Source organism: Urocitellus parryii, chromosome 9, assembly GCF_045843805.1.
Source record: "Urocitellus parryii isolate mUroPar1 chromosome 9, mUroPar1.hap1, whole genome shotgun sequence".
NCBI classification, from domain to species: domain Eukaryota; kingdom Metazoa; phylum Chordata; class Mammalia; order Rodentia; family Sciuridae; genus Urocitellus; species Urocitellus parryii.
The window spans coordinates 142,471,193-142,483,924 of NC_135539.1; the positions used below are offsets into that span (position 1 = coordinate 142,471,193).

General features: G+C 37.8%; 2 protein-coding genes across 2 annotated transcripts in view; one reads left to right on the forward strand and one right to left on the reverse strand.

The window, feature by feature from the left end:
• Firrm (FIGNL1 interacting regulator of recombination and mitosis) overlaps window positions 1–12,732 on the reverse strand; it is a 363,157-nt gene that overhangs the window by 291,827 nt on the left and 58,598 nt on the right. The window lies entirely within an intron of this gene.
• The window catches only part of F5 (coagulation factor V), a 65,595-nt gene that overhangs the window by 10,792 nt on the left and 42,071 nt on the right, over window positions 1–12,732 (forward strand). The window lies entirely within an intron of this gene.

Sequence of the window (12,732 nt, forward strand, 5' to 3'; positions counted from 1 at the left end):
AATATGTTCAGCTTTGCAAGCCACAGATCTCTATTATAACTACTCAACTTGACATTTCGGTACAAAAGCAACCAGAAAGAATATATAAATGAACAAGCATGGCTGTTTGCCAATGAAACTTTATTTACCAAAATAGGTAGCCGACTGGGTTTGGCCATGAATTACTGACATAGTGACATAGGAATAACATGACAAAGGGGGTGGCCTGGCACACAAATAACACTCATGAGTGGTGTTTGATGGTGGTGGCACTAGAAAGAGTAGTATTTGAATTTTGGACAGAGTGGTTAGAAACATAAGCTTTGAAAGAAGACTTAGGTTCAGACTTCAGATTTTTCATATTTTACAATTCTCCCCCCTCCATACATGATCCTACCTTCACAACTTCTTGGAAAAGAACTGAGTAGGAGAATAGGAGAGTCCAAGAACTAGACTGTCAGGTGCAAATCTTGGCTTAAGACACTAATGCTGTGACTTTTGGAAAGTTATACTTAAACTCTTTGTGTCTCATCTGTAAAATGAGGATAGGAATCATACTTATCTCATACATGTTTGTTGTCATGAAATCTTAGAACAATGACTAGCATGTTATAGGCAGTCAACAAATATTCACTATGACAGTAAAAAAGGATTTTTCAAATTGTGTGCAAATAATTTAATACCTGATAATTTGTGAGTTAGGAAATGATTTTACACCTATTATTTTTTATGTAAAGTACTGTTAAATTTATTCTTACTAAAGTGTAATAGACCACAGGTTAACGAACTACCTTCCCCACAAACTAAATCTAAAACTAAGTCCTTGGCTTGAGGAAAAACAATGAAGCATTATCTGTGAAACTGCAGCCATCTTCAAAAGCTAATTTGGCAATACTGGGAAGGGCAATGTCCACAGGATTCTCTTCTAACTTCCTAAAATCACACAGTGGCATAATAAACAACCACTTAATCTACTCTGGAGGTCTTCAGATGACTGCTTGAGGAATTCAGCAGTGCAGACCAAGAGAAAACCTCAAAATGTCAATGTGTCCCTTGCAGGTTCTGATTCTAACAGGGGAGGAGGTACAAGTTGTGGACTTTGTTCCCCACTAGACTGTTTGCACAGCAAATGGACCTTGCAACATCATCCCTCGCCTTTACCATTAATTTGCTTGTATATTCCACCCCCCAGACCACAGTCTCTTACGAAAAATTACTTGAAATGCCTCAGCACTTCCACTGTATCAGATTACTGGCACTAATAGTTCCTCTGGTGCCATGAATCTAGGAGAGCCAAGTGTGGATGGGTGGAGAAAGTAAACTTTGTCTTGGAAATGAGATGTAAATCTAGTAAGTAGCCCCCTCATGGTACAAAACAAGCTTTTGTTCATTTTACTAGGCCCTCTGTGATGAAATAAGGCCTCCCCCTCTTCATGTCTCACACACCCTCACCTGTAGCCTTCCTCTGAGTTTTGAGACTTTTTTCTCAGAAATGGGACAAACTAACCATGTGCTGTGACAGCTACATGGAAACCCCGATTCCTCTATCTCAGAGGTGAACATATGAGAGATGGATTGCGGGGGATCAAGACAGTGGGATAGGTTTGAGAAACCACAACAGTCCACAGGACTAGAATGGGAACCCTTTCTGGCAGAAGAGATGACTTGTGGTTCATAATAATGCTTCCTTTAGAAATACATTTAATATGCTTTTAAATCAAGAAATAAAACATCTGTAACTGTACCTAATCATTTGCAACTTTTCTATCACTAATAGAGTTTCAATTTGAGGCTAAAATTTCAGAAACTATATGAAGCATGCACTGAAGGTGCATGGTATGGTAAAACTCATACCCTTGAGCACATTTTGTTGTTCAGTATGTTTCAAAGTTGTGTTGATCATTAGCTTTAGAACATTTGTTTCATATTAAATCTTAATATTATTCTTTCATTTAATTTATATTGACATATTTTAAATGTGCGAGTTGCCTTATTAGTATTGTACCACAAAATTAGTTTGATAATATTTAGATATCTCTTGGTAACCCAACTCTGTCAATTTAAAAAAAAAATCCCCACTAGATATTGTTCCTTGCATCTAAGTGTTACTAAATTCTATATGGAAACTTAATCTTCTAGGCTTTTCTAAAATATTTCAATGCTGGACATAATTAACATAATGTAGTGATTATATTTTTATTTTTCACCTAAATTTTAATTTTAGTGTTATGTAGCTATTTCCTTGAAAATAGGATAAAACTTGAAACAAACTGCTGACTAGTATAAAAATTCTCAAAAATGTGAATTTCCCCTCAAAAAAGGCTTGCATGCCTCCTGCAATGGAATCAGGCTCTTTGCAAAACAGTCAGTATTTTAATTGCCCATTGCCTAAGTCATAGCTTCTAAAAGAGTGCTCTGAGTCTTTGAATGCACTGAACCATTCACAAAGTTTATTAAATGGAGAGGAAGGAGTTGTTCACAAAAATAAGTAAAGAGACAACTTAATGAATGAGCACCCTAATGGGCAACCAAAAAGGCTTTTTGGGATTTCATTTCCCCAAGCTTGTATGCACCATTTTACATTTTTAAAAAATGCTGAGAGCCTTTTGGCAAAATAATTAGTACATGTGATAAGAGTAAACAAATTTCAAAGCTGAATATGGACTAAGCAGGAAGTGAACAGAATTGAGTAGATATGAAACCAAGGACTACCCTCATGTGAAGAATTTATTCTAGCCCGAGGCTGAATAAGGACTTTTTGTGCTCTCACACAATAGCTGTTCCTGCCCATTTTTCTTCTTTAGTCTTCACTTTTTCTTTCAATTCACAAAAAATGCATTTCAAAAATGTTCCCTATAAATAGTTGTTTTTATTTCACACTTAATACTATATAGATTACAAATAAAAAATTAAAAAGCCTCTTTATTCTAAAGGCAAAATAATTTGAATAGAAAAAACAAAAGAACTGATAAAATTTTCCCCCAACTGTCTCATTAGTAGTCCTCACTACTTACTTACAGAATATCACCCATCTGCAAATCTGTTGTTCACCAATCATTCCATAATTCACCTTTAAAAATTAATTAAATTCATGCATTCAATCATCTGAAATTTTTCTTACATTTAACTGATATGAATGTGAAATTCTGAGTAATTTACTTTGCTCAATTATATGGATATTAATTTCTAAGATTATAATAACCTTTTCAAAATCTATATGTATATCAAAATATCATACTGTACACATTAACAAATTTTGAAACCCAATATGTGTTTAAATAAACCTGCTGTGAACCACTGACCATTCATAAACAAGGTATCATAAAAAAAACTCAGTCATACTGCCATACCTAGCACAAGTGCTCTGGGGCTTGAGGTAATTCCTAAATGTTTACATTGCTTGGTTCTCATTCAAACAGTGGTGTCTAACTGTAGCCTCTGCACTGAGGAGCCATACAAGAAATCTGGGGATAAGGCCCATCACAATTAGGCCACCAACACACACCCTCCTATTACCAGGCTGAGCCTGGGCACCTAGCTGTGGGCCCAAGACAGCAGATGATGATGTCATCATTGAGCTGAACCAGCGTACTGAGGATTGGTTAGGAAGTGGGAACTGTGTGGTATTTCCCCTTTGCTTTGACCTGTACTCATCTTGCTGGAGGTTATGAGCAGTCACACCCCTGGTGCTAGTTTTTATCACCTTTAGAATAGATGCATCACTGCAGTGGAACAGATGTTTGTGTCTCCCCCAAATTCATATTGAAATCCTAAACCCCAGTGTGATGGTTGAGGGGCTTGGCCTCTAGGAGGTGCTTAAGTCACAAGGGTGGCCCCTCAGGATGGGATTAGTGTCCTTACAAAAGGAACCCCAAGAACAGTTCTCCTGCCCTTTCCTGCTGGTGAGGATACGAAGAGAAAGCAGTCTGCCACCTGGAAGAGACCACCACCAGAGCCCCAATGTGCTCAATGCTGCCCTCAGGCCTCCAGCCTCCAGAAACATGGGAAGTGTGCTGTTTAGATGGACTCAGCCCAGGGTTCCTCTTCATATCAGCCTAAGGAAAGCAATCACCAATTTCACTCTTTCTCACATGTGTTAAGAGAACTCGAGAACACTTAAGATTTTTATCTTATCCAAAATAAAACATAGAGAAAGAGGCTGTATAAATTATAAAGCAACTGGGAAAGAAAATAGTTGGCTAAAATACAAAAGCATATTGCCACAGGCTGTCAGAGTAATTATTAGGGGTTGGTCATCTTTTATATATTTTTCGGTCCTCATAACCCATCAAAAATAATTATTATTCCTATTATATCCAGGAAAAGGATTATGTTATCTTAAAATTCTGAATAAGAAAGCAAAAGCTAAAATAGGGCATTAAGAAACTTTCTAAGCTTCACATAGTTGACAAAAGGTACAATCTCTGACCCCACAGCTCACATGCTTCTCACACAACCTAGGAGAAAGTATTGTTAATCATATAATCTCACGAATATTTAATTACAAATTGTGATGAGTGCTATTTTAAAAAGCTGTAGCACAACCAAAGATCAAGGAAGGGGGAGCTTATATTTCATCACATGTGAAAAGGATGAGTGCACATTTTTTCAGAGGAAGAAAGGTAAATTATCTCTCACCCGACAAAAAATATCATATTGTGTCCTTTAGAGAGCTTGTGAATGCAATGGAAAGAAGGCTACTTTCTGGCATAGGAATGCCCCAAGATGTTTAAAAAGTTAGAAGGGTGCAAGCTTTGTGTTCGGACACAGCATTTTTTTTTTTTAAGCTCCATGAGGCCAGGAAGCATTGAGTCAGGACTGGCCTGACTGACCACTGTGCAGCTCCACCCCAGCCACCTCAGGCCAGTTAGTGCACAGTCTGACCTCAGAGGGCAGCTCTCCTTATCAGTCTGTTTTTGCCCTGCTACAAAACCTCTTTTGTAACTTTTCAGAGATAAAGCTCCCTGTTTATCAGTAGAAAGTCTTCTTCACCTACTCTTTTATTTTTTTAAGGCTGAAATGTTATAACTCACAGGAAGTTACGTAAGCTTCTATCATTTCTCAGCTCCTGATAATTTTAACACTTAAATCCTATTTATCTTCAGAATGAAAGTTCAGCTTATGGTAAATATGGGTTATCAGACACTGCCAAACTGTCTTTCAGGGGTAGGAGGGAGCAACAGAGTCCAGTGTTCAGCTTACACTCTAGCACAAGGGTCACAGGCTCGGATGTCCAGAGTGGCCAGGTGGGAAATTCAAAAGAACATGGGTTCAGTAGATACCGGCAATCACAAAGTAGGAGAGCACAGCCCAGACACCAGTCCAGCCAAAGTGTATGCAGGAGTTTGAGCCTATGTTACCAGATCTTCAGGATTTGTTTTTTTTTTTTGTTTGTTTGTTTGTTTCTTAATCTTGACATTGAATTTCTTGTTGCTTATTTCTTGTTGTAACACTGCAGCAACTTGGTGAGATAGTCCCATTATATCAAGTACGATTGTTGCATTGTGGGGTAGAAGCACCAATTATAGCAAGTCATTCCTGAGCTATTACCCTCAAAATCTTTTGGGGTTATTTCTTAGTGTTAGTGCAGATATCATTTAAAAAGTCATTTTAACAATATATCCCTCTTTTTGATGAAATTTTATTCTAGCTTTTTTTGACTCTTTGACATTTTATTTTAGAATGTTTTCAGTTATAGTAGATGGCCACATATCTTTATTTGTTTATTTATTTTTATGTGGTGCTAAGGATGGGACCCAGGGTCTCACATCTGCAAGGCAAGCGCTCTAGCACTGGGCTACAGGCCCATCCCCATGGCTCTTTGACTTTGTATCTATAATTTTTACATAATTGTATTAGCACATTATAGTTATATATAATATTAGAGATCATTTGACATAATCATACATGCATGGAATATAATTTGCTCCATTGTAGTCCCCAGCACTTCTCTCTCTCCTCCCTCATGGGTCTTCCCCTACCTCTCCAATGGTTTTCCTTATATTTATTTATAATTTTTTAATTGATTTTCTGTAGATATATATAAAACTGAATTTCACTGTAATATATTTGTATATGTACCCAGCACAATTAGATCAATTTCATTCCACTGTTCTTCCCTATTTCTATCCTTCCTCCCTCCTTCTCTACCTCCTTCCTCTATTCCACTGATCTCCCTTCCATTTTCATGGAATTTCACCCCCCCTACACACACTTTTTTCCCATATTTTGCTCTATCTTCCACGTGTGAGAGAAAACATTTGACCTTTAACTTTCTGAAGTTGGCTGGAAATCAGCATAATGATCTCCAGTTCTATCCATTTGCCAGCAAATGGATAATAATAATAATGGATTTAATTATTCTTTATGGCTACATAAAATGTCATTGTGTGTATACCACATTTGCTTTCTTAAAATTTTTTGTTTTGTTTTGTTTTAGTACAGGGGGTTGAACCCAGGGGGTACTCAACCACTGAGTCATATCCCCAGCCCTTTTAAAAACATTTTGTTGTTTTTAAATTTTGAGACAGGATCTCTTTAAGTTGCTTAGGACCTCACTGAGTTGAGGCTGTTTTGAACTCATGATCCTCCTGCCTCAGCCCTCTGAGTTGCTGGAATTACAGGTATGTGCCACCGCATTCAGTCCACATTTTCTTTATTCATTCATCTTTTGACAAGTACCTGGGTTGATTTGAAACTTGGCTTCTGTGAATTGTGCTGCTATAAACACTGATGTGCCTGTACCACTCTAGTATGCTGATTTTAGTTCTTCTGGATAAATACCACAGAGCTGGGTCATATGGTAATTCTATTCCTAGTATTTTGAGGAATCTCCATTTGTTTTTCAGAATGGTTATAATAATGTGCAGTCCCACCAACAAAGTGTACCTTTTTCCCCACATCCCCAACAGCATTTATTATTGTTTGTTTTCTTAATGATTGCTGTTCTAACTGCATTTCTCTGATTGCTAGGGATGTTGAACATTTTTCATATACTTGTTGGACATTTATGTTTATTCTTTTGAAAAATGTCTGTCCAGTTCTTTCACCCATTTACTGAGTTATTTGATTTTGTTCGGTGTTAAGTGTTTTGGGTTCATTATATACTCTGGATATTGATCCCCTGTCAGAGGAGTAGCTGGCAAAGATTTTCTCCTATTCTGCAGGCTCTCTCTTTATGCTCTTGTTTCCTTTGCTGTGCAGAAGCCTTTTAATGTCATGCCACCCCATTTATTGATTCATGGTTTCATTTATTGAGTTTTGGGGGTCTAATTAAGGAAGTCTGTCATATGGTAATATGTTGGAGTGTTGACATGTTTTCATCTAATAGTTGCAAAGTTTCTGGTCTGATTCCTAAGTGTTTCATCAATTTTTTTTTTTTTTATTGTTGGTCGTTCAAAACATTACATAGTTCCTCATACATCATATTTCACAGTTTGATTCAAATGAGTTATGAACTCCCAATTTTATCCCGTATACAGATTGCTGTATCACATCAGTTACCCTTCCATTGATTGACATATTGCCTTTCTAGTGTCTGATGTATTCTGCTGTCTGTATTATTCTCTACTATCCCCCCTCCCCTCCCCTCCCCTCCCCTTTTCTCTCTCTACCCCTTCTACTGTAAATCACTTCTTCCATTTGAATTATCTTGTCTTACCCCTCCTTTCCTCTTATATGTCATTTTGTATAACCCTGAGGATCGCCTTCCATTTCCATGCGATTCCCCTTCTCGTTTCCTTTCCCTCCCACCTCTCAACCCTGTTAATGAAAATCTTCGTCTCAAGCTCTTCGTCCCTACCCTGTCCTTGTTTCCTCCCCTTATATCAGAGGAGTCATTTGGTATTTGTTTTTTAAAGATTGACTAGCTTCACTTAGCATAATCTGCTCTAATGCCATCCATTTCCCTCCAAATTCTATGATTTTGTCATTTTTAAATGCAGAGTAATAGTTTCATCAATTTTGAGTTGACTTTTATGCAAGGTAGAAGATGAGGACCCGATTCTTCTACATATGTAAATCCAGTTTTCCCAGGACTATTTGTTTAAAAGGCCATCTTTTCTCCAACATGTTTTTGGCATCTTTGTCAAGTATCAGATGCCTGTATATATGTGTTTTTCTCTGTATCTTTTATTCTATTCCTTTGGTCTTCATGTTTCTCTTGATGTCAATATCATGTTGCTTTTGTTACTATACCTCTGGTATAATTTGAGATCAGGAATTGTGGGGCCACCAGCATTTCTCTTCTTTCTTAGTATTCGTTGGCTATTCTGGGTCTTTTCATCTTCTATCTGAACTTTAGGACTGATTTTAAGTTCTGTGAAGAATGTCATTGCTATTTTGATGAGGATTGTATTGAATCTGTACATTGTTTTTGGCAATATGGCATTTTAACCATATTAATTATTCCTAACCAAGAACATGGGAGTTCTTTTAATCTTCTACAGTCTTCTTCAATTTCTTTCTTCTGTGTTCTACAGTTTTCATTATAGAGGTCTTTCATCTCCTTGGTCAGAATTTATTCCCAAGAATTTTTTGAGGTTATTTTGAATAGGATAGTTTTCCAGTTTTCTTTCTCAGCAGATTCATTATTAGGATATGGGAAAGCTATCAATTTATGATTTGTGTACATTAATCTTGTATCCTGCTAATTTTCTGAATTTGTTTATCAGCTCTGAAAGTCTTCTGGTGGAGTTTTTTTTTTGGGTTTTCTAGATATATAATCACATTTTCAGCAAACAGAGATAATTTGACTTCTTCTTTTTCTATTTGTATCCCTTTAATTTCCTATTCTTGCTTGATTACTCTAGATAGAGTTTCAAGGACCATGATAACTAGGAGTGGTGAGAGTGGGCATCTTGTCTTGTTTCTGATTTTAGAGAAAATGCTTTCAATTTTTCTTTTCAATATGACATTGAGCTTGGGTTTGTTTATATAGATTTAGCATGTTAAATTCCTTCTGTCTCTAGTATTCCTTCTTTCTCTAGCGTTTTTGACATGAATGGGAGCTGGATTTTGTCAATGGCTTTTTCTGTATCTATGGAGATGATCATGTGATTCTGTCCTTAATTATTTTTATGTGGTGAATTATATTTATTAATTTGCATTCCTTGGATAAAACCCACTTGATCATAATTTTTGAATGCAGTTTGCCAATATTTAATTAAGGATATTTATATATATATGTTCATCAGGGATACTGGTCTGTAGTTTTCTTTCCTTGACATGTTTTTGTCTGATTTTGGTATCAAGGTGATACTGGCTTCATAGAATGTATTTGGGAGTGTTTCCTTCCTTTCTATTTTATGTAATAATTTGAGGAGATTCTGTTTTTAAAAGAGAAACAAGGAATCCAGAGTCTAATATGATTATCTCCAAATTTTTAATGTTGGCATTTAATCTGCTTTAATACCATGAAATCCTAGCAAAACACATCCATGAGCTGTGACGGGGCTCTAACCCACAGGATCTTAAATCTTCAGAGTTCAATAAATATGCATGAAGCATTCTCTCCATGCTTCTCCATGCACTGTGAAAGGTACAGAGATACTAGGACAAATACAAACCAGCAATATTCCTTGAGGAGCTTACACTCTGGCAATCAAAATGTATAGAATAAAAATACCTTAAAAATAAATATAATCTGGAAGGAAAATTAAATTATCACATAATATCACAAATATTTAATTACAAATTATGACAAATTCTATAAAAGAAAAACATGCAACAGAGTCAGAGATAAGGGAAGGAGTAACCTAACATTTAAGTTGTTGTCTAAAAAATCAGCATGTATTTATCCCAAGGAAGAAAAAGAAGATGAGCACTGGAAGCAGAAGAGGTAGCATCTGCAAGAACCCTGGGTCCTTGCAGATGGGGTCCTTGCAGATGGCACAGTGAACAGTGGAAGGAATCACATATGACAAGGCTGGAGAGAGAAGTGGGGTAGACTTGCACATGGACTTGCGCATGGTAGAAATTCGTGCAGAAGTGATGAAGATTCAGCTCCTCGGCTCTGCCATCAAAGGGCTTCCACGCTGGACTCACTTAGCACAGCAATGCAGATCACCTCGGGGCTGGTATGCTGACCACAGCACTGTGTGCCCTGGTTCCCATACCCACCATAAGGGCCCAAACATAGGCTGACACTGTTGAAATTCTCACAGAGTTGTAAGGGGAACAGATTCTCTGAGATGGGGGTCGGGGGAGGTACAGCTACACAGAGAATGGACAGTGCTGCAGCACAGATGTTTAAGATGGCTATAATGAGCCTTCTCCATGTTTCAGACAGAGAAAAGGATGAGCTGATCAGAGAGAGACAGAAGATAGAAAGATACTTATCTAGAACTTTCATAGCTGCATAGATGAGGTTACCAACACATTAGACACTATGGAGGGGAATGTTCAGGAGCATTAATACATAGCAGTAGACACTATTCAAGATGAAACACAGAGATAAGAAAGAGAACAAAATGAACAGGGCATCTTTGAACTGTGGAATGATACCATGTAATCTAACATACCTAACTAGGTCCCAGACACGGTGGAGACAGGAAAAGAATTTGAAGAAATAACAGCTGAAAACTTTACAAATGTGAAAAGGACTACAAATGTGCAGATTTAAAGAGCCTTAACAAAACCATGGAAGGGAACATGAAGAAAACCACACCAAAGTGCATCACAGCCACGATGCCAAAAATTAGGGCCAAAGAGAAAATGGTCAAAGTTTCTAGGAAAAAAAGGACACAGGGAGATCTGTCCATGTCAAGCAAAAAGATTCTCTCAAAATGAAGGCAAAGTAAAGACTGACTTGGACATACAAAAGCAGAGATCATTTCTCACTAGCAACCATAAAAAAAGTTAAAGGAATTTCTTTAGTGATAGAAACATTGTCTGAGTGGGATATTCAGACTCACAGAGGGTGCCGCAGTCTAGCTGGGCACAAATCATGAGCCACTCAAGCAGGAACGAACTTTATTTCCGAACTCCACCAGCACACTCCACACACGCTCCCCGGGAACCTCTCCCTGACGCCACCCACGCGGCTCCTCCAGGCACACACCACACCAACCAGAAATCCCTCCTCCAGACCTTCCCCAACCAACTCCAAAGCAGCCCCATTGCCCGACAGTAAAGGTCAAATATACAATACAATCAATCCAGCATCACAGCAATTATATATAGCTTAACTCAAATCATCATCTCAACGGTTCGCTGGTGTCACCTTTCAAACATTCCCTCTGGCAAATGCCAGGTGTCATTCTGACCGGGCTGTGGCTCTCAGCAAGAGGGAATGAAAAATTCTAGAAATCAGTAAATATAGAGAAGTTTTTTTCTTTATTTTTAACCTCTTAAAAAGATAATTGATTATCTAAATATTAAAGCAAAAATAATAATTTATTGTGAATTGTACTGTATACATAGAAGTAAAATGGACGACAACAACATAAACACCAGGAGGCAAGAAATGGACCAGAGCACTACAGGGTCTTGTAGGTAAAGTGTCATGTCATTATTTGCAAGGAGTCTTGTACGTTAAAGCTGTACACTGTAGGACACTGCTAACAACAAAATGAGACCAAGGGGCCGACAGTGGGGACTTGAGAGAATCATTAAAAGCACTCAACCCAAAAGGAGGCAGGAAAGAAGGAAAATTAACAAAGAACAGACAGAAAAATAGAGCACATAGCAGGATGGTGGTTTTCAATCCGACAATTTACTGACATTCCAAGTGAGTGGAAAGAACACTGCAAGTAAGCTGCGAATTGTAAGATTGAATAAAATATCAAACTGTATACAGGATTCAAAAATCCACTTAATATTAGATACAAAGAGGCTAAAAGGCAACAAGTGGAAACAAAAAAAATCTGAAAATAGCAAAAGGAGTTTTAAGAAAGAGGAAAGGAGAAGGCGGAGGACACTATCAAAGCACGATATAGGCACATATGGAAGTGTCACAGTGAACTCTCCAAATCTGCATAATTAGTATGTGCTAATAATTTTTAAATATTTGAAAGAAAAAAAAGAGATGAACACATGTGCTCAGTAGAACAGTTCATATCAACTAGAAAAGAAAAGTGAAAGAAATTATAAAAAATATATACCGTACCAACTAACTGTAACTGAACACAAAGCCATCTATAAAGTCATCCCATTTGTATGAGCTCATAGAGAAGCAGATGCCAGTGAAGGAAACAGGGGGCAGTTGCCTGGGCCTGGTGGGAGAGGGCACTGACTGCGAGGCACAAGGCAACTCTGGAGTGAAGGAACCTGCTCTATCCACTGTGCCTATAGCTATGAGCCTGTACACATCTATCAAAACTCAGCAAATATTACACTTAAATTTGGTGAACTTTGTTATGTGCAAATTTATCTCAATAAAGATGATGAATGGAAGGGAGAGAGGGAAGGAAGGAAGGGTGTTGGGAAAAGGTGAGACAGCACAAAAGGAAGAAAGGAAGGCAAGTGAAGGAAGGAGAGTCTGGGGGAGGGAAGAAATGAAAATGAAAACATCTGTTTTCAAAAAGCACAATCCCTTGAGTAAGAACAGTTCCCAGCGTCCTTTCCCCATCCTGAACATTTCAGTCTTGATCCTTGCCTGCCCAGAGCCAGGCGCTGATGGCCTCCCCTCTACCTGAAGACAGTGATCGGGCTACTGTATCAAAGATCACAGTATCCCAAAGGAAATCCCTGCACCTGCTGCTGGTAGTGAAACTTTCACTGAATTAACTGAGGGACCGCCTCCTACAGGGGAAA